The sequence below is a fragment of the Camelus dromedarius genome, chromosome 30 (assembly GCF_036321535.1).
Source record: "Camelus dromedarius isolate mCamDro1 chromosome 30, mCamDro1.pat, whole genome shotgun sequence".
Classification (NCBI taxonomy): Eukaryota; Metazoa; Chordata; class Mammalia; order Artiodactyla; family Camelidae; genus Camelus; species Camelus dromedarius.
In genome coordinates, this window is record NC_087465.1 from 6,029,760 (window position 1) to 6,051,354 (window position 21,595).

The 21,595-nt window shown below is 49.5% G+C and overlaps 1 protein-coding gene across 3 annotated transcripts in view; it reads left to right on the top strand.

Annotated features, from left to right (window-relative positions):
* The window catches only part of CHD7 (chromodomain helicase DNA binding protein 7), a 171,163-nt gene that overhangs the window by 14,499 nt on the left and 135,069 nt on the right, over positions 1 to 21,595 (top strand). The window lies entirely within an intron of this gene.

Here is a 21,595-nt window from a genome sequence, read left to right on the forward strand (position 1 = left end):
GAGTGTGCAGATCTCTAGAACATTCCTGCTGACTTTTTGGTTTTACTTTAGTGTTTGTGAAGGGGTGCTTGTGTGCAGTTGTCATGGTGCTGAGTTCTGCGGGAGATGCTGAAAACGCTGACCACAGCTAGGAAGCTCAGGCCGGCACACACGTGGCGGTGTGGACCAGGACAGCGTGGGGTGTAATTGAGGGCTAAAAAGGTGCGATGCTGTCGGTGGAGGGCTTGGTGTTGGAGGAGGAGACAACAGGGGTGACCTGTCCTCTCTTGATAGGTGGAAGGAACTGAGAAGTAACACAGAATCACGGAGATACTGTGAGGCCAGGGCCCCTGCAGCGAACTGGGGGCTGGCCTGGCGCGCCCGCAGGGAGAGCGGGGTCCCTGACACACACTGCTCTGCTCAGCCTCCTGGGATGGCCGGGAGCCCTGTTTCGGGCTCGCGGAGGGTCAGGGTTGGCTGGGAGGAAGGGGCAGGTTGGACAGAGGGGTGGAGGGTGGGCCACGGCGAAATTGGAAGTTCAGACCGAGCGAGATCCTGACTTGCATTATGAGATGGAAATGGAGTTGAAAGGTTAGTTAGGCAGCGTGTGATGGATTGCAGTTGAAGAGGAACTACAGGCAAAAAGTCTGAGGCTGTTGAAATAGCCTGGCCAGCAGGCCTGGAGCTGCACCCGGGCAGGGAGAGCTGGAGCGGGGACGGGAGACCTGGGAGGGTGGGGGAGGCGGGGTGAGTAGCAGGTCCTTCCCAGGGGCCGGCACGGCGCGGGGAATGGCTTCCGAAGCCTCTTTTCAGGAGAACCAAGGTTTGATGTTTTGAACTTAGATTAGATCCAAAAATAGCAAACATTTGAGGAGGGTAAGACGTATGAACAGGTAGGAAGACCACTTTTGAAAGCTTCCAGAATAAAGCTACAGCACCGATGAACCTCTGCAGCTCAAAGACAAGAAACAGCAACACGTTAAACCTTTAGAAAGAAAGTGAAGTTAGTGTCTCATAAAAATGGTGGTGGAACTCTGCACACATGTAGCTTGTCTTCATTTTTGTAGACGTCCTCGCAGCCTGGGCGCAGTCGGCGTCGCAGCGAAGAGCTCTGTGGAGCTGTGGGTACTGCTCTTTCAGGATCAGAAGAGCGCGGTGGTCGCTTGCGGGCTGACAGAGGGCTGCGTGGCGGGGCGCGTGGAAGCTGGTCCGCTCGCCATAGTTCACTTGTCTTTTGGGGGTGTGTGTGCTGATGTTAGGAAGACCGGCCTTGCGTTTTGTATTTCACCTACTCCACTGTATGCACGTGGATCTGTTAAAAAGACACACCCGTGTGTTCTGTGAGCCGGTACGGGAGAGCAGCCCAATAGAAAAGCAGTCAAGGATGTAAGCAGGTACAGAGAGAAAATTTAACAACAGCACGGACATTTGCAGATTACAGAGTCACAAAAATGCAAATTAAAACGAGATACTTTTCCTCCTTATCAAATTAGCAAAGATTTAAAAAATATTTTTGATACTGACGGGATGTGGTGAGACTTGCACACTCACCGCCGTCTGAGGTTCAGCAAGGACGACCGTCTTGGAAAGTAATTGGAGATTATGTGTATCGAGACCTTTATGAATGGCCATTCCAGTTGTATCAGTCATCCATCCGAAGGGAAAATCTGAAATCCAATCAGCTGTTATGAATAAGAGGTTACAGCGTTTTCTTCCTGACAGTGAAAAATGGAGAATGGGTGAATCTGTGCTGTGTTCATATGTTAAGATGTGATGCAGGCATTCCAGATCGCGTTTTTGAAAAATGTAAACCTTAAAAAGCAGAGCACAAAACAGCGTATTAACTGTGGCCCCAATTTTATGCAAATTAAATCATAAGCCTAGGAGAAGGCTGGGGAAAATACAGCAATTCCAAAAATGAGTAGTTTCAGGGACTGGCAGCTTCACTTAGTTAAAAGCTCGGATCCCAGAGTTAGCGGATCTGGTCTGCGCCCCTGCTCCGCTCACTACTCACTGGCAGAGCGACTTTGGACAAGTGACTTAGGAGCCCTGTGACGACTGGCAAGGCTTTAAACTTACCTGAGACGCGGTTTCTCCAGCTGCTGAGGAGTGGGGTCAGCAGGGCTCAGTTCCTCAGCCTGTTTGGATGAATATAGCAGCGTGTCCAGAATGTCTCCCACGGCTCTCGTTGCGTTGTTAGCGATCCATGAATGTTAGTTATTTGGACTGCGGGTTGTTTTTATTTTAATCTTTGTATTTTAAAGTATTTTCTATATTTTGTACTGAAAGGTACTTTTATAGTCAAGAAAAACCACCACCACTTCCCCAAGAAACTGTCATGTACCTAACATGGAAAAAAGAACTGTGACAGCTTTTCAGTATTTTGTGGTGCAGACAGGGAAATCTTTGTAAAGTAATCTGAACTCATTATATCACTGAAACAAATACCCTAACATTTGCCTCTTTTGGTTTTCCCATTTTCTAGATCACTCAGCAGTATTTGGCTAATTTTTTTCTGTCTCAAAGAAATTTTGTCCTGTGGTGACATTTTGTCCTGTCGTTTTGTAAGCTTTCCAAAATCAAAGAAGACAAGAATTATCTTTTAAAAATTTGTGCAGATGAGATCTGAATTTGGTTACTGTTTGCTGCAGATTTAACACTCAGATTTCAGCGCTAGCTTCTGCACATCTCACCTAATTGTTTAAATGTGTGAGCATGATTTTGATATTGGGAAGGTGGAGGAGAAACCCCTCGAGACTGGAGCTTGAGTTAAAAGGCTCATTGTGTCTTGGGGTGAGTTGGCGTGAGCTAGCGGGAAGACTTTAGCGCCCGGAACTCTCCTACCTTGGAAACTGTGTCTTTCTTGTAGAAGAAACACGTTTGGGCTGCATGCAGCCTGGGGAAGCTTTCAAGCTTTGTTTTCTCCAGAAGGAGGACAGCAGCTTCGCACAGCAGCTTCAAAGCTTTTGTCTCCTTATGTTATGTGACCATTCATTTATCTCAAACGTTCTTTATTGTATTTTCTGTGGCAAACCGGAGGATAAGAAAAGGAAAGATAGAGACAAAATTGTTAACATTGTCCCCAAAGTTAATTAGGAATACATGGGTTGATGGTAATATGAAACATAAAGCGTCGATTCCAGAAAGTCTGCAGCTGCATTTTGTTGTGTTTTGTCAAATCTGAGATGTTACCCATTGTATGATGGTTCCTATTTCTGATCTAGGGGAATGTGAAAAAAAAAAAAAAGGGGTCTTAGAACCAATGAAATGTAGTAATGAGTAAAAAAATTTAAAAATTCTTCAGTTTGCCGTCACTTATGTTTTTCAATTTTGTTTATTGAACAAAAAGGAAAATCGCCTGCATGCACCTGAAATTGGAATTTAAGCCTCTGATCTTTGGCAGAATGACTTCACAGCTGCATGTCACTCTAATCACACGTGGGGCCGTCTTGGACACACCTTGTTGCGCCCGTTGTGAGCACACAGAGCAGCCTCGATGGCCTCATGAATCAGGCATTTCAACATGACTCCGCTTGGCTCCTGGACCTAATGTAAGCAGACAGTGGGCCACTTTTTATAGCGTTAATCTGCCAGACTGCTGTCAACACGTTGGGCACCGTAAACCAGTGTCACCACGACTGTTCCACGAGGGTGATGCCAAAATCTATTAAAACTCACAGTAAAACAGGAAACGTGCCGCTGACCACTACAAGCCTGACTTTGACAATTGAGCACGTGTTTGAGTAAAGATTCCGAGCTCAGTGCTGGGCTGGCGCCCACGTCGTGCGCAGGCAGACGGAGCAAAACGAGTGGTTCTGATCTGCACGTTTAACGTCTAATCGTTCGGTGACATAAAGTGAGGAAGGGCCTCTTTTTTTTTTTGTATCTAGGGTCTTTTGAGGGGATTTTGCATCAGATTGTGTGAAGCCAGAGTGGGAGGAACACAGGGAGGGTAGGTGGGCTTCTGCGGACCCCCGTGTGGGCCTGTCGTAATGATGTCAGAGACTCGTCCCCCACGAGCCACGAGGAGGACAGCTGTCAGGTAACATGACAGCAGCGTGAAGACTCCTCAGATGTCTAACTGGAGGCTTGACAGGTTGCACGGCGTGAAGGTTACAGCCGGCAGCCCTGGAGGCAGACGGCCTGAGTTTCAGCTTGGTTCCAACACTTGACAACCTTTGGAACCTTGGGCGAGTTAATTAAGCCCCGTGCCTCAGTTCCTCGCTTACAAAATGGGGTTAATGGTAGTTCCTTCTCCAGTGCCTGTCATGTACCAGCCATTCATAAAACGAGCGGTTATTAACATTGTTATGGGTGCTTTGTTTCTTAGTAAAGGGAGTGTGAAAGTGAGAGGTGTTAAGATTTGAGAGCCTTGGTGTCTATTAATATGACTGTGGAGGTTTCAGGTAAAGATGGTAGATAACGCCATTCTCGGCGTTACGGTGAACATTAGGCAACTTGAGAGCAATTAGCTATTAACATCTTTAACATGAAAGTGTGACTGTGGCAACTACCTGTAGAGTGTTTTGCTACAGGACCTTGGTCAGGGTTTTCTGGATTTCCCCCTGTGTCTTGTGGTTGAATAAGGAGTGGTTTTAACGTGGCAGTGTGGATTGAGGTTACAACGAAGTGTGGGAACTGTGCTGTGTGCAACACGACAGGGGCGTCTCTGTTTCGTCCCATGGATTCTTCTGTCTTAGGTGATGTAACCGAATATTTTAATGTCACCAAGAAATAGCATGACCAGGAAGAAGTGAGGTGATTTCAAAATTGCCAGATGTTGATACTTTGGCTGTTTTGTTTCTAGTCACCCAGAGTGAGCCACGGCTATGTGATACATCCTGGTTTGATTACATTTTACTTTTTTTTCTTTGTTTAAAGCCTCGGATAGCCTTTTGGGTTATAGCCAGCCCTGTGTCTCCCCTGTTGCTATGAAATATGTCCCCACTCCTCAGTGTCCTTCCTGAGAGCCTCTCTCCTGTCTGATGGGGTGGGGGGAGGCCACAGAAAAGTAGAATAAGAAATAGGGTAGGACTTCAATGAGCTTATGGTTGGTCCTCTGCAGGCCCATGTGCCACTGACTTCTAGGGTCATCTCTCACGTCCTGCTCTCAGCCGCACCGTGGGTGAGGTGAAGTGGGGCTCCCCCTCCTTGTTTGTTGTTGTTTCTATGGAAATGTTTTAGATTCCAGAGCTCCAACTTACAAAAGATCATTAGGACCAAAACCAAAGACTAAATTGATTCTGGGTGATTGCTGGCCGTAGGCTCCTTCTGACCATCCCGGCAGCTTCATCTTTGCTGGTGTGTCTGGGACATTTCTAGAAGCTGACCGCCTCACAGCCATTGTAACAGGCGATGGGAGGTGTGTGGACCTTTTCTTTTGAGGCTCCGCTGAGACAGGATACTGACCTGACAAAAACCACGGTTCGTATGAGTCTCAACTCAGGCTGGGTGAAGACAAGATGAAACCCAAAGTCATCAGCACCGCAGAATTAGGGAGTTACCGTGTGTGACCTGACACGGTGCGATGATGCCACAGTGGGATGATGATGGGGACTTAAAACGTTGCCGGCTCTGTGCTGAGCAGCCCGGCCTCAGCCCATCCAGCGGGCTCTGGACGGGAAAGCTGCAGCCCCAGCCCTGCTGCCCACAGCCGGTGGAGGCAGCATAACCCAACGCGTAGGAGCCGGGGTTCTGGAGTCGGAACCTGGTTCTAATTTAGAGCCTCGCTGTTCCACGTGACCCTGGGAAAGCTGCTTCAGTTCTGTGGGTTCCGAGGGAGGCCAGCACCGGGCGGGGCTGCAGTGCCTCACGGGGACAGGACGCTCCAGAAGTGGCGGCTGGTTTCACCAATTAGAATGGTGTGTTTATTTGAATTTTGAGCTGAGGGACGTCTGTGAATCATGTCTGTTTGAGCCAGAAGATAATCTGATGGGAAGCAAGCACCTGTCTGCACGCAGACAGAACCCCAAGGTGGTTCCAAGGACCATGCGCAGTGGGACAGGTAGTGAGCTGCGGCTGGACCAGGTCTGCAGGCGGCAGGCAAGATGATGCGTTGCAGTGGGAGCGTCTTTCTAAGCGGCGGTGGTGGCGGGCTAGTCCCCGTCTCGCTGTGAGACAGCCCGTGCATAGCGCCCACGAGTGGTGAAGGCCCAGGACTCCACGATGAAGGACCAGTGAGGGCCAAGATCACGGCCATGGACCCAGTCTGCAGTCATGGGTCTCATCCGTGGAAGGTCTGACATCCTCAGCGTCTTTGTTGGAGGACTGTCTGTTTTATTTCCCCAGAGAAGTGTTAAGTCCCTTAAGGCGAAGTTGGACATTTTCCCTCCTGTGTTTCTAGGTGGTTAAGCTTGGACCTGCATTTGCGAATGGATGGGATTAACTAGTTCACTAGTTATAACGGAGAGGGCGTTTCTTACCCAAAGATTATACTGTGGCTTCTCCACACGCACAGTTATGGTCTGTCTTACTGTCTCGTGCTTTTTCTTTACTGTAGCTGTCTGTATTATAGAATGGGAGTATTTCTTAACATGATTCTCTCTTGAAACAACTTTTTATCTAGCAGTTTTTAAAGAGAATTTCATTTGGAAAGGTGGATTTGGTGAAGGAAAAAAAACTCTGCAAAACTCAGGTTTTTGGTTTAGTAACAGCTCCACGTGACCTTAGGGGGTATTTTTAACCTTCCTGGGGACTTTTAAAAGCTCCGCCCCGACTCTTTTTGTGGGGGAGGCACCCATCACCACTGCGGCTTGTTTGATTTCTCTGTGGAGGACGCTCCCCTTGCTGCAGGGCTGTTTTCTGCCCCTTGTGCAGATCCTTAGGCCCCGGCGTCAGGCTCTGCCCAGAGCCGCTGGCACAGGAGGCCTGAGCTTTCCCCCTTGCAGTGCTGAGGTTTGGGGGCAGGACTAAATAAAGGAAAGGCCAGCCCCCCATTCACCAGTTTTATGATTTGCAGAGTTTCTTGATTGCTTTGATTTCCTTTTGCTCATCTACAAGAACATGGGCAGGTGCTGCTTCCGGGTGGCTGTGGGGGAGAGCATGTGTGCGCATGCGTGTACATGCGTGTGAAGCACCTGGCCCAGTGCTCGGTCCGTAGTGAGCACTTACTGAGTGCTAGTTACTTTCCCGCCCTGTTTTACTACTGGTTTTCCTTACGTGGTGGGTGTATAACCTGGAAAACACAGAATTTTCTTATTCCGAGTGTTACACTTTAGTTTAGACCAGGAGCTCTCCTGACTTCTGTGTCGGCTGTGTCGCACCTCGTCTCTTGCTGCTCTGACTTTGGTTTCCTCTTCAACTCAACTGTCCACTGCAGCTTCCTAGGACAACTGGAATCTATATAGTCCACTAACTATATAAAGGTTTTTATATTAAGACTCCCCGCAACGTGCATGTGGGGAGGTGGAGCCTGTGGTTTCAGTTGTAAACTTAAAACCCAAATGTGTCACCCCAGCCCTTTCCCCGCCGGAGCTTCCCCACTGCTGGGGGGCCAGTGCCCCAGCTGCCCGGCCTCGGAGCCCGGTCACAAGGCCAGGCGCGGGCAGGACAGCTCCTGGGAACGCGGAGAGGCCAGCCATCGCCGCGACCTCCTTCCACAGACCCTGTGCACGGCCCCTCAGTCCTCCATGAGATGCCTCGGGCCGGTCGACTGGAGGTGCAGAGGAAAGGCCCCAGGACAATGAGCTAGAAGTGCAGCCCTGGCTCTTCCTCTCCCCTCGGTCAGGGCAGAGTTGATAGGAGACAGAATAAGACAACAGAACAAGGACAGAATCTGTGCTTTATTTCCCCCGTTCTAGGACTTAAGTCTTGGACGCTGTCTTAGGATAAGTTCCTGAAATCCTGGTTTGGTTAAACCTCCTGGTCAATTGAAATGGCAATCTCTACCCCATTGGCCTCACCCCGGGAGGAAGACAGACGCCTGACGGACGCCTTGGTGACCGGGCCCCCTGCCTCAGCTCTCATTTTCATTGAGCTGCGTCATGAAATTCATATTCCGTTCATGTCTTCGAGGGTAAACTGAATACCACATTGCCCACCGCTCCTGGAAGAGCATCCCGCGACAGTCCCAGCGTTCTGCCGCCGCCATGGACGGCTTCTTCCTGTCTTGGTCCCCCAGGATGCTCTCCTCCCCTCCGCTTGGCCTGGTACCGAGCCTGTCTACATGTGAAAGACAGGCCAGGTGGGGCGCTGCTGCTGACCTGCCCCATCTCTGAAGCAGCTCAGGACTCTTGCCTCTTCCTGCATCCGGCTTCGTTCTGCCAGATTAATCTTGATTTAAGCTTGTCTCAGCTCCTGGGTCTACAGTTTAAAGTTTTCACTTGCTCTTTGAAGACCCACCACCACTCCCACCTTCCCCTCGGCCCCAGATCCCCTTCCCTGTTCCTCGTGCCCCCGCCCCCAGCATCCTAATCTCATGCCATTCTCTGAATGGTACCCAGTAGTTTTAGGCCCCCTTTTTTTCTGGTAGTCCACCTCTTCTTCTTCTTCTTTTTTTTTGTTTTTAACTTACTAAACCACTCATAGGAAATTTCTCCCTTGTTTGAGTCTCCTTAGTGCTCATGTGCTTGGTTACGTATTTTATCTCATCCTCCCTAGAATGTGGGCCACAGAATTGGTTGTTCATGTTTATTGACTGATCCAAAAGAGTGGCTGTCCTGTTGGTGGGCCGGGCACCACACTGCGTGTTGGGGACATGGAGGTGACAAGGCTATGCCCGGTGCCCACGGCCAGTGGGGTACATGGATGTTAAGCAGGTAACCACAAAAGCATGGAAAAGTGCAGTTGTCACAGTTGTTAGGAAGAGGAGCAGTAGTGCCTGGTGCTGTGGCCTGAGTGACAGGCATTTGACTTGGATGCAGAATGATTGGCTTACCTGAGGAAGGGAAGCTTGAGTCGGGGCCCTCCTGCCTGAAGGCTGGTGGCTGCACTGGGGGGAGCTTGGTCTATACCCCAAGAGCAAGAGGAGGTTACTCTGTGCCAGGCACACAGATTGGAGGGAGCTGGAGATGGTGGGAGAGACCACTGCCCTTCAGTAAGAGGAACTGGGGATTCCACCCTAGTGTGGTGGGCGTGGCTGTGGACAGGTGGGTGGGGCTGTGATGGATTTTGCAGGTAAAGTCAATACGGTTTGATGGTGGATTGGGTCTGGGAGCCATCGGAGGAAGGTGTCCCAGGTAACTCCTGGACTTCTGGTTTGCCTAAATGGCCAGGTGGGTGGCTGATATTCCTGGGGCCACCCGAGCACATAGGGTGCCTGTGACACTAATGAGATGCCCTTTCTCTAGGGTATGTGGCGTGGCTAGTGGAATATTGGCTGGATTTTCACGCCCACTGGCTTCCCCCTAGCCCTTGGGTAGTGAGAGCTGGCTGCAGTCACACGCTTGACTGTAGCAGCCCCGGGCTGGTCACCGAGATGCAGGTCACCAGCTTTTCCCTCCCCTCTTCTCCAAACCAGGAGAGATTTGTCTACTTTTTTTTTTTTTTTTTAAATCAAATGACAGGCTTAAGTGTATAAAGCAAATGGGAAAGATCCAGTTGAGAGACGGATTATATGGGACAGTATAGGCGAGCAAAGGGCACTTGATGGAGAAGATTCCCAAGAGAGGGAGAAGGGAGGACCAGCCTGAACTCGGGCGAGCCTGGCTGCGCTGCGGAGGCGGCCGGGCAGGACCAGTGGGCGGGAGCGGATGTGGGGAGGTGCCCATTTTCCCGGCGGGGTAGGAAGTGAGTGTACGTATTTATGCCTTGCCCGTGCAACCAGAGCGTAGATTCACTGAGGACAAAGGTATGTATGTATAAACACGCTCATTTGTTTTTTTCTTCGTAACACTGGGTTGCTAGCTCCTTAACTGCTGGGCTTCACTGAAAAATTGGACTCACTGGAAATTCAGACTTGTTACTGGGGCTTATACAAGAAATGGCGTGTGAAGGACAGCCCAGGGTTTTACCAAGTTTGCAGATACACAGTGCGTGAGTGTGAGCCCTACCCACCTCCCACATTCCTGAGTGTAACCGACTGGATTTTTGGTGATGGATCCGTAAATAAACCTCAGGGAGTAAAAATGGCAGGATTCCTGCTGACAGTTTGATCCTTGGGCTTTAGAGAAATGTACACCGCTCAGTCTTTGAAATTTGGACGTGAGATTCAGAGATAATGATGGCACACGTACAAGCGAAAGCAGAGGGAGAAAAGCTACGTGAAATAATGGTTCTCTCTGTCAACCCCTGCGAATTAGTCATTATGCAATAACGTGAATCACACTTGTACCGTCTTTTATTTCTTACTGGGCACACATTTCTTACACACGTCGACACTGTGTAGCTGACATTTTATAGATGCAGAAACCTAGGATTTACCCAGAGCCACACACGCAGTAAGTGGATGAGACATACTTAATCCCAGTCCTCGTAACTCAAGGGCCTTCCCACCCTGGCCGTCCTGAGAAGCTGAGCGACAGGTGTTCAGTGGACCCTGCAGATCCAGGTGTCACATTATCTAGTACAGACCCACAGACCTTTTTATGCTCTGGTGCTCACTCAGTCTGGCTGCTGTTGGGTGATGTAGCAGGTTTTCTGATGAATATTTTGTTTTCTAATTGTGTGTATACAGAATTACTTAAAATGGTTAAAATTTGAATTTGGATTCAGTAGTTGAGCCATTATGAATTGCTTAAGGTGGTAACATTCAAGAAGTAGTTAGAAGTAATTTAGTACGGCACTTACAACGTTTAATATTTTTAAACACTTAATAAAATAGTGAGTTTTATGGTACCACGGAATCTTTTTGTGCTCGATTAGGATTTGTCTTACAACTAAACAGAAATAATTTAAACAGTGCGCTGGAACAATGCCCGAACAGTGTAGGCGATGGAAGAGCCAGGGACAGTCCGGGACCACGTGTGTCGCTCGTGGTGCAGAACTTGTTACCAGAGCATCTTGCTCTGATTGTTGCAAGTCAGTAGAAAGTAAGAATGAGAGTTGTAACACATCAAAAGGTAAAGCAGAGAGTGACACACATTGGTCTTCAGAGTGTGAGGACACAGGTGCAGTAATTTAGCTATGACTTGCTGGTTTTAAGATGTTTTAAACCTGGTCAGTTAAAATATTTTGCCATTTAAAAAGTGAACATGTTGAAAGTTAATTTTCACATATAAACAAGAGGGAATTTCCTTCAACATTGTTTATTAATCTTGAAAGATCTTTAAAAGTATATATTAGTATTCTACAAGGGAGCTTGGAATCTGTGATGTAAAATCTGATAAATGGTAAAGAAAACACCTTTCGGTGCTGCCTGGTGTTGTCTTAGAACTTGTTGATTCCTGCCTCCGCAGGGGCTGAAATAGGCAAACATTGACAAAACTAGGTATATTGACAATGATTTCAATGACAATATTGTGAATCTCTGCAACCAGGATGCTCCCTTGCTGGCAGCTCTCTCCTGGAAGGAGTCTGACTGCTTTTCTCCTTCCCTGGTCCTGCGAAACTGGAAGACTGTACTTTACTGCCTTACTCTTATTTCACACACTTGCTCCTTCTGAAATGGTGTAACTTAGATGGGTCTCTCACTGTAACAGATGTCTCATTTCCTGATGGATGGATTGGATTAATGTGGAAAAAACGTTTACAAGTTACCCTTCTGTAAGAGTTTACTCTGAGAGATGTAATAGTAATTATGAAGAACTGGTGTTTGGAATTGGGTAGCTGTTGGTGGATAACTCACCCAGAACTTGCTGACAACCTGCTATGGAGAGGCCAGGTGCATCCAAATTCATACTTGACTCGAACGAAGCATTAAGATTGTTGATGTTTGTCGTCTTTGGCCAGTTGCAGTCTTGAGGAGAATTCCTGGAGGCAGTAGCTTTCCTGCAGGATTTACAAAATGGGTGATAACCAGAGACGGTGATGGAAAGGGCAGAGGCAAAACAAAACTCTGTGTTAGGAAGGAGGAGGAATGTGGTGTGGACAAGTGAGAGGAGACGTGAGAATGAGCTCCAGAAGGCTTTTTTGAATGATCCTGGGTTTATTTCCTGGCTGGAGGGAGCCCCCGAAGCCCTTCACGCTGTGGACAGAGGACATCAGACCTGCGCTTCAGGTATTCGGTGTTCAAATTCACATCCAGCCCCGCGCCCCCTCTCCCAGTCTCCCGGGTATACTGTCTCCACTTCGCGTTCTTCCACGTGGACTCTGTAACCCTCCACTTTCAAAACATTGTCCAGGGTCATAGATGTGTAGATTTTACTTCCTCGGCATGGCCTCTCAGATCTGCCCAGCTTTAGTGTCTGCTGGGCTACTGCGAAGACGTCTTCCATAAACTCTCTGCTTGTACATGTTTGAAAAGTCTCTCTAGTGCCCACGTCTCCTCATTTCACACTTCTGCACCCCCTTCTTTGTGTTTTTCCCTTGAAAACCAAATTGACTGCCTCCCCCTGGCGCTCAGGTCTTCCATTCCAATGCCAGCCTAGCTTTGTACTCGTGTGTCTTCGCTTGTTTAAATGCACCCACCAGCAGGCTTAGGTGGCTCACTCCTGGCCCCTAAACACACAGTGCTTTCCCTCCTCGGCGCCCTACTCTTGCCCTGTGTCCAGTGCCATTTTGTCCACTCAGACCCACCTTTGCCTGTCAAAATCCCGCTTGTCCTCAGGTTGTTGTAAATGCTACTTCTTCTGGAAAGCCATTTCCCATTGTTTGCAATGAATGCAACTTCCTTCCCTTACGTTGTCTGCTTTCGAGCTGTTTGGGGCAGCGTTTCCTTGTAGATGATTCAGTCAGTAAACACGCAAGTGAGGTTCGGCAACATCTTGCCCCCCAGTGGCTTGGCACGTGAGTCTTTGCTGGCTGTTGTCCTCCCGGCGGGGAGGCCCCCACCCGAGCCCTGGTCCTCTCTCTGCCTGCAACACACTGACTGCCCTTGTGGAATTTCTAAGAATACATTACCCCAGGTACCTGCACCCCTGTTTTCTTCTTTTGCGTTATCAGCTCTGAAGGCAGTCTAGGGCTGTTTCAATCTAATTAGTATTTTCCTGATGATGCTTGTTAAGAGTTAGGTCTGGGTTCTAAAATAGGTAGGTATGGTGTCTTTCCCTGATAGGTAACCAAGGTGCTTTTGTATAGCTTGTGACATTTTGGTTAACTTGATGAAATGGTGGGTTCCCTTAAAGGAGGGAATCCTGTGTATGCTTGACTAGAATTCAGCGTGAAGTTAGAGGAAGGTGGGGAAGGTAAATACAGTGTAAAATTTACCGAAGCTCATTTGTCTTAGTTTTGTGTCCCCATTGCAGCCAGCGAACAGCCCACCGGAGTGGGTTTACAGGTTTTGGCTTAATTGAAAAATAAATAGAAATTCTTAGGTTAAAGCTGTTATTTTGTAGCTGGGTTATTAAGAGTCCAGATCACATTGCCTCCTGTCAGGGTTCATCAAGAATTTCTTGTTTACTTTTTCCTCCTAGGACCTAGTGCAGGGTATCTCACATCCTATACATGTTTAAGTTTCTAAATAGAAATTGAAACTGTATTTAAGGGTGAAAGGAAACTTTAGTTACAATTCTCATCTCCAACAGCAACGATGATAGAAATTGACATTTCAAGATCAGGATTCTCTATAGAAGAGTTTAAAAGTGTCTTCTAGTAATAATTTGTGTGAATTCGGATATTTTAAATTTGTTATTAGTGATGGGGTAATTAAGACTGGAGATTCACACATACAGTTGGTAGGAATAGTTTTGGATTTTTTTTCACACACAGGTTTTCATTCCCCTAGTAATGTTTATGCTAGTTGTTCTTAAAGCAGTTACAAAAATTCACTCTTAGTTTTGGGAAAGAATTCTCCAACTGCTTGTTTCTTTGTATCTTGTTGAGGTGAAAGTTTCCCCTGTGTTCTTTCAAAATTTGAAAGAAATTTTAGATGTCAAAATACATGTTCTTAATTCATTATAATTCTCTTTTGGAGTAAAGCAGGCTTTTACTGTTTACAGTTATTTCTGAGTTGCCAAAGATTTCCCCCTGTATTTCCCCATTCAGTCTGGGCTGCAACAATCAGGCAGAAAGTGAGAGGACACTTTCTATCTTGCATCTGTAGTGAATTCATTATTCTTGTGTAGGCTTTTTAGTTTTAAAATTTTGTCTTCACCTCACTGATGTTAGTCCCAGCAGCGATATTCCTTTAAAGTAGCACAAAACGACACTGACCCGCAGTGTGCTGGCCGGTGGAGGATGGACGCCATGGCCTGACCTCCATGTGGATGGCCGGGGCCAGGGGTGCCCTGCACTCACCACGCACCTCTCGGCCTCGTGGGAGATGACACCTTGTCTTTCTTCATTGGACCAACTGTGCTCACGTTGGTAAACCACCATTCTGACATACTGTTAATTTTGTCAACTTTAAAATCGAGTTCTAATCAAGATTCAGAAACTCGGTGTGTCTGCTTGAGAACGTGGATCCGTTTTTCTCTGCCCCCCCACTCTTGCCACTGTTTTACAGTCATCTCAGGCCGTACCTGTGCCCTTAACCTGGAGGTGCTTTAAATGTGCGTATTTGTGTCATGGATGATCAGCCTGACACCGTTAGGATTTAAAAATGGTGCGTGTTTCTGAGGGTCAGATGAAGCGTGCGCCTGAAAGAGGCCGCTTTTCACCTCTGCTCGGGAGCGTCGGCGGGTGGCGCCCACGTCTGCCTCCTCGGCTCCCGCCTGGACAAGGGTTGCAGAAATGCACGATGTGTGCATTCACCGCTGCTTGCGCTCGCGGAGGCAGGAAGGGATGTGTAAGAAGCTTGACTGTCTTTGGAGAAGGAGATCAGGGTTGGCGTTGGGAGAGACAAATGAAACTTGTTTTCCAGTTTTTATTCTTCTCTCCTGTTGGATTTTTTTCCCTTTGTCATATCAGGTTATTTTCACACTAAATAAAATACAGCCATTTAACACCCGGGGACAGGGATGGGTCCCTTCCGCTCTGCTCCACCCACCAGACCTCACTTCTTGTCCACGTGGAGCTGGGAGGGGCCGCTGCCACCAGCCTGATGGTGATGCACAGAAGGTGGAGGCCGTTTCCCCGCGGTAGGACTTTTACGACAGACTTAGGTGCAGCCCCACAGCCCGGTCCTGAAGGGGGAAGGTGGCAGCCCCCAGGGAAAGCATCTTTGAGGCTTGCTGAGCCCTATTTCAAATTCCTCTCTGAGGCGGAGAGGTTATAACGGAGTCCAGAGCAGTTTCCAGGCAGAGTGTGGCGGCCTCATCAGATACAGCTTTGCGGCCTGGCAACTTATAATGAGGGTGGCATGTAATTAGAAATTGTCCCTGTCTTTTCTGAGTACTGATGAAAACCATGGCTCAGAGGTTAATTCGAATAATAATTAATATTGGTCTCTGTCAGTACAGGGTGGTAATGAAATCTTTCGTTATTTGATGACTTTGACTTTAAATGTTGGGCGAGGAGTGGGAACGGTGTTACTCCTCACGCTAATTGTGGGGAGACGCCGACAGCGGAATGCAGAATGGCCAAGTTTGCTGTTCGGAAAGTGCCGGGCACGAAATTGCATTGTAGCCTGTGATTGCCTGCAGTTGAGCCTCTAACACGACATGGAGATACTGCTGTGACTTTGTTTCCTAAAGTGACAGTTACTTAGAGTGACATTAGGCAGGTTTTCCCCATTTCCTACTGTACGTAGTGTTGGTTGCAGGCAGCGTCGAATGACCGGCTGAATCCTGGCAGGTTACACGTGCACGTTAATCCAAAGACAAAAACATCAAGTGGCCGGAGAGCCTCGGGTGTCCTTTTCAACCTTGAAAGTCAAGGATTCTGTCCGTCGGTGCATCACGTTTACTGAACATTTTTTCATACATAGAGTTGGGAGTTGACAGATGAAGTAGAAGATGCACTGCGGGTGGGAGGAGGTCATTTGGAGACGCGTGCGTATCTGTTAATACAGATCAGCTCTAGCTTTGCAGACCTGTCAGTACTAAGTAGAGTTGTTTGGCTGGCATGGTTTTGGTGGAAGGAAGATGTTCAGGCAGGACTGTTTAAAAAAAAAAATTACACATGCTAACTGAATCACTTTGTTGTGCATCTGAAACATTGTAAATAAGCTATAATTAAATAAAAAAAATTTAAAAAGTTACAAATGCTTCGCTGAGCAACCTGCTCTGAAATCAGTTTTCTGTTTTGAAACGGTTGGTGAGTCCTTCCAGCAGATTCTCTAAGGGTCGTGTTTGGTGTCGGTCCAAGAAGCATCACTTTTTGCAGGGAAAAGTAACAACGAGAAGAGGAATTGTATGAAGCCCGAGGGCCTTGAGATGCTTCAGGTGCCCAAACAGTAGAACCTCCCTACCCCACGGAAGTAGACAGGGCGGTAGCATCGGCCGCCACGGACCTTTCACCATGTCGTTGACTCAGGGCCAGTCTTGTTTCCTTCACACCCACCTGCTTCCCCTATGCTCTGTATTATTTAGAAGCAAATCCCAGACAATGTATTATTTTATTTTAAAATATTTCAAATATGTGTCACCGAAAGGAAGGACTTCTCTCCGAACTAAGTTGCTGTAGAAGCCTGTGTGAATACTTTAAGGGAGTTTCTCTCGTTTTAACTCAAGGCAGGGCTGTATTTGAGGAGTGGCGTGGAAGCACGTTTTCCTCGCTGGGATGAGGGTGGTGGATGACAGGCAGTCGTCGTGCCATTGGGAGCAGTAGGTTTCATTTGATTTCAGGAGCAATCACAGTTCTGAAAAGAGATGGATGGGATCAAAACACTTTTATTTACAAGGGCAGCGTTCTCTGTAGGGTGTGGGTGTCAAGACCTTCGGAGGCCAGAGGCTTTGGGGAAGATGGTCCCAGTTGGTGAGATCCTCTTCTGCAACCGTTGCTGTTTGAGGTGAACCAACAGAGATTGTGGGAGGAGAAATTGTGGAAAAAGCATCACACTGCACTCAAAGTGACATCCTTTCCCCCCAAAGCCCCATCTTGTCACTTCTCTGCTTAATACCCTGTGTCAGCTTCTCACTGCCTTCCTGCAGATCAGGAATTTGATGTGATTTCTAAGGCTTTTTCACCCCTCAGCCCCTCCGGGACCCTCACTTTTCTGTCTTGGCCTTGAACGTTCTGCCCTCTCTGCCCCAGGTGCCGTGCAGGCTGCTCTCTGTTGGAGCCCCGGCCACCTGCCCTCTCTCACCTGCCCCTCCGTTGCCCCTGGTCCTCTCTCTGGGAGACCCGCCCTGGCTGTCGCCCTGTCTCTAGGCCTCAGTGGTCTGTTCTGCTTCCACTGTCATTACCTGCGGGGACGTGGAAATACCAGAGCCTGGAGCGGCTCAGCTCTCATCAGAGATGTGCTCTGTGAATGGTGGGTGGATGGATGGATGGACTTAACAGGCCAGCAGGGGTGGTGGAGGGGTGTGGAGGTGCAGGTGACGCAGGGGGGAGGGAAAAGGAAGGAGATTCCCCTGGTAGGGGCAGGAGGCAGAGAGAGAAATAGTCTATCCGAGACATTAGTTTTTCGAGTTTACGGGATGGCTGCCTGCACGTCTCCTGGGACCAGGGAGGACTGTGACTGGGACATGAGGGTCTTCCAGGTGACGTTAGGAAACAGCAGTGACGCTGGCATGACCTGCCTCCTAAGGGGATGGGAGTGAACAGCTGACAGCGTGAGGCTGCTCTCTGGGCTGAGTCCTGGCTACTAGGGACGGCTGACCCTTGTTCTTTTAGCACGTTGATCGTCGCTCCACGCAAGTCTGGGTGGCAGCTGTATTTCCTCAGAGGCACCCGACCCGCAGTGGGCGATCAGTGTGTTCACAGCTGGCTGTATCCCTCGTGGAATCAGTAGAATCCACCAGGCTGCCCTGTGCGAGGGGGCCTGGCGGCCCACAGACGGCCTGCACGTACCGGCTTCTGTGTGGTGAGGGGAGCGTCCCGGCCTCCGGCTGCGGGTGGGTTCAGGCAAGTGAGCCTTTGAAACACCTTGGAACAAGGCGTCTTCATTTTCTCTATATGGTGACACGCTCCTTTAAGAAAACAAGTGGACAAACCAAAAGAAGCCACGTGAGAGAGTGGAAAAACCCCCAAACCTGGGAAGGAAATCTCGGCTCCGGCCCTGCTCCCAGCACTGCCTTGTACAGACAGAGCACCTGCGGGTTCAGCACTGCGTTTCTAAGAGGCGGGAACACACCCTTCACTGCCTGTGTCCAGGCCCTGGCGTGGTGCGAAGGGGGGCGGGAGCCGGGGACATGGTGCCTCCCCGTGGCTGGAGCCCAGGACCCTCCCTGATGCCCCCTTTTTCATGCACCGCAGGCGTCACATCTGTCCTCAGAGCCCGTGGGTCCACCTGCTGACTCTGTGCCGAATCCAGTGGCTTCTGCCCCCACTTCCGCCACCGCCGGCGTGGCCGGGTTTCCTGCTGGGGCTCCTGCGGCAGCTCCCCGGCTGGTCCCCCTGCTGCCTGGCCACCTTGAGTCCGTTCCCACGGGGGAGGCCGCTCGCGGCTCCTGCACCCTCTGCCCGGGGCCCCCAGATCCTCGGTTCCAAATCTTTAAAGGCCTCTTCCGGGAGGTTCCCCTGCCTCCACTTTAAAATTGCACCCCTTCCTCCAAACTGCCCGTCTCCCTTCCGTGCCATGGGTGTTCCCTTGCTTTACCTCCTAGTTATTTTACCTCATTTTACTTGTTAGCTCTGACCCTCTCCTCACTGGGCCGGAGGTCAGCTCCACTAAAGGACGGCGTTGCTGTCTGGACCTTCGCGGCTGCGTCCCCAGCGCCTGACACGTGGCGGAGGCTCCGTGAATGGTTCTTGCGTAAAAGTCCTTGGCCGTTAATCGCCGGAGGGAACGAGGGCGTCAGTCTGCTGCTTTGTGGCACACGTCACTGGCAGGTGAAATGTCACGGAAGACAGCAAATACCGTTATATCGCGGTGGCTTTCAGAAATCGGGCGTCTCTCCTCTTCGTGTGGCCAACATAGCAAGCTGATTACCGAGCTAGACTCTCCCCTTCTGTTCAGACTCAGGTTAAGCCCCTGTGGCCGGAATAGCGCGTGGGCAGTGGCGTGTCTTTGTCAGGGCTTTGCATCGGGGGCGGGATGTCTCTCTGGCCCGTTTGCTGTTGATGTTTGGTTCGATCATTTGGTGAAGATGATGCCTTCTGTCTTGAAAAGGAGATTATGAGGACTCCATTCATAGCCTTAGTTTATCATTAGGTTGAATTGCAGTGATTTGCTTGCTTGAAAGTGAAGGAAAGTGTGTCACTGTGGTGTTTTCGCTTAGTTACTCGTCGTTACAATGTAAACACTCCGTTTAGTTGTTACACTTGCTTTCTGTGTAGAACTTCCTCAAGAGCTGAAAATTGCTTTGCGTTTATTTGAGCGTATGTTTTGTTTATGCAGAGAGAGTGACTGTGACCTTGACACAGATGGGGCCTTGGCTGTCACATCAGTGGCCCTGGTGTCTTCACTGGTTCTCTCTCCCGGTCACCCTGCCACTCAGGTGGTTAGCAGCTGTGCAGGGGCGGGTGGGTGGGGGGAGTTGAAGAGTGTGAACTAACTAGTGTACGAGTTGGTTGCCGTTAAGTCTGACCACACGTTCATGGCTAACACTTTGAATTCTGGACCACCCCTTGAGAAATGCATGATACTCTTTGGATTTGGGAAAGAACTGGTCACCTGTTGGATAGGACTCTTTGGAGATGACAGACTTCCTTTTTGAATCAATTAAGTCTGAGTTATGATTTCAGATGAGTAGACTAAAAATATTTTTTTTTTGAGCTTCCAGAGCAGGAATATGGAAAATTTGGACATCTTTCATTATGAACTTCCACAATTGTTAAGAAATTTAGGTAGGTGGATTGGTTTTATACCTTTAGAATGTTTGGAGCATGTGTGGGGCTTCAAAGATTCATAAACCCTTTTTTTCCCCCCAAAATTCCCTTGAAAGTGAAATGTGTTTCAGCCGTGAACCGACACAATCTTTTTATTATTGGTGTTGATGAAATATGCCAGCTCTGGATTGTCTTGCTTGTGAATTGTCACTTGATCAGCTCTTCGTACTTGAAGGGGGGCCCTGGGGCAGGTGCACAGGGCACACTGGTGTGCCCTCGGGGGCTCCTAGCCCGCAGACCCTCATCACAATGTGCAGGGTGTGAGTGCAGTGAAGGAAGGTGGGGGGCATTGAGGGCAGACCACGGGCACCCCCGGCCCCACGGCTGCTCCTGCTGGCCTGGGAGGAAGCCGAGACGTGGGGAGACTGAGTAACCCAGCAGCCAGGGTCACCAGCTACATGGAGCTGGATGGAGCCGGGTCAGCTCGACATAGGGGAAAAATGGTAATAGATGCTTTTTCTAGTATCTGGCTGATTGTAAGTATGCTTATTCCAAAATACTCACACCATAAAGCAAGTCTGCAGTAGAACGTGTGAGAGCCCCAACCCCAGTAAACTCTGGCCCATGAGTTACTCTTCTAGGTTTTTAGCAGGAGGGAGGTTCCCACGGTCGTGCATCTGTACGTACGTAACTCCCTTTGCTCACAGTGCTGTGGCCGATCTTTTCACGTCCGTACAGAGAGCTCTGCTTTCTCTTTTCAAACTGCACAGACAGCGGCACCCTGTGCCGTGTCGCTTCATTTCCCCTCCCTCCTTTAACCGACAGTTAGGTCATTTCCAGTGTTTCCCTGTTGAAAACAGTGCTGCCGTGAAGATTAGCCCTTTCGTACCTCTCCACGCACCTTTAGGGTACATTCTGAGGAAGCGGGGGCGCGGGGTCCCCGGCCGAGTCCATTTTCCGTGGGCTGCCTGTCCTTGCCGCGGCGTGCGGCTTGCCCACCGTTTCTGCGCCGGCCGCTGGGGGCGTGGAAGGTGCACTTCACTGTCAGTGAAGCCGAGTGCCTTCCACGTGTCTTTTGCTCTCTTGGGTTTGCTTCCTTAGCTCCCGTCCTGGCCACTCTTGCGCCCCCCGGCCCCCGGCTGGGAGCGCGCTCTGTGGTTGAAGGTCAGTGGTGAGCCGTGCCCTTCCCTCCCTTGTAGGAGATCTCGGAGGCTCCGGCCGCCGGCTCTGAAAGCCGTCCGCAGGGGAGGGCCTGGACCGGCAGCGCCAGCCTTGGCTGGGGGCCTGAGCATTCCCTCCAAAGTTAGTGAGGGGCCGAATCGTGTCACCCCAGATCTGTATGTTGAAGCCTCAATTTCATGGGACTATTTGGAGCTAGGCATTTATGGAGGTATTTACGGTTCAATGAGGTCATACGGGCGAGGTCTTAGTCCAATAGGACTGATGGCCTTCGAAGAAGAGAAATATTTCTAACATCTTTCACACAAAGAGGTCACGTGAGCAATGACGGCCACGCACAGGCCAAGGGAAGAGGCCTCTGAATGAAACTTGAACCTTGCCAGTTCCTTGGTCTCTGACTTCCAGCCCCCAGAACTGTGAGGCCTAGATCCCCGTTACTCAAGCCGCCACCCGCCTGTGGTACTTGGTTGGCAGCTCTGGAGGGTGGGTGCCTGCCTGGGGCACCATCGTTTCCATGCCATCGGCCCATTTGTCAAAACCACCAGGAGGGCTTGGTGAAACACAGATTGCTAGGCTTACCCCAAGAATTTCAAAGTTAGTAGGTCTGGGCTGGCCTGAGAAATGAACTTCTAACAAGCTCCCCCTTGGG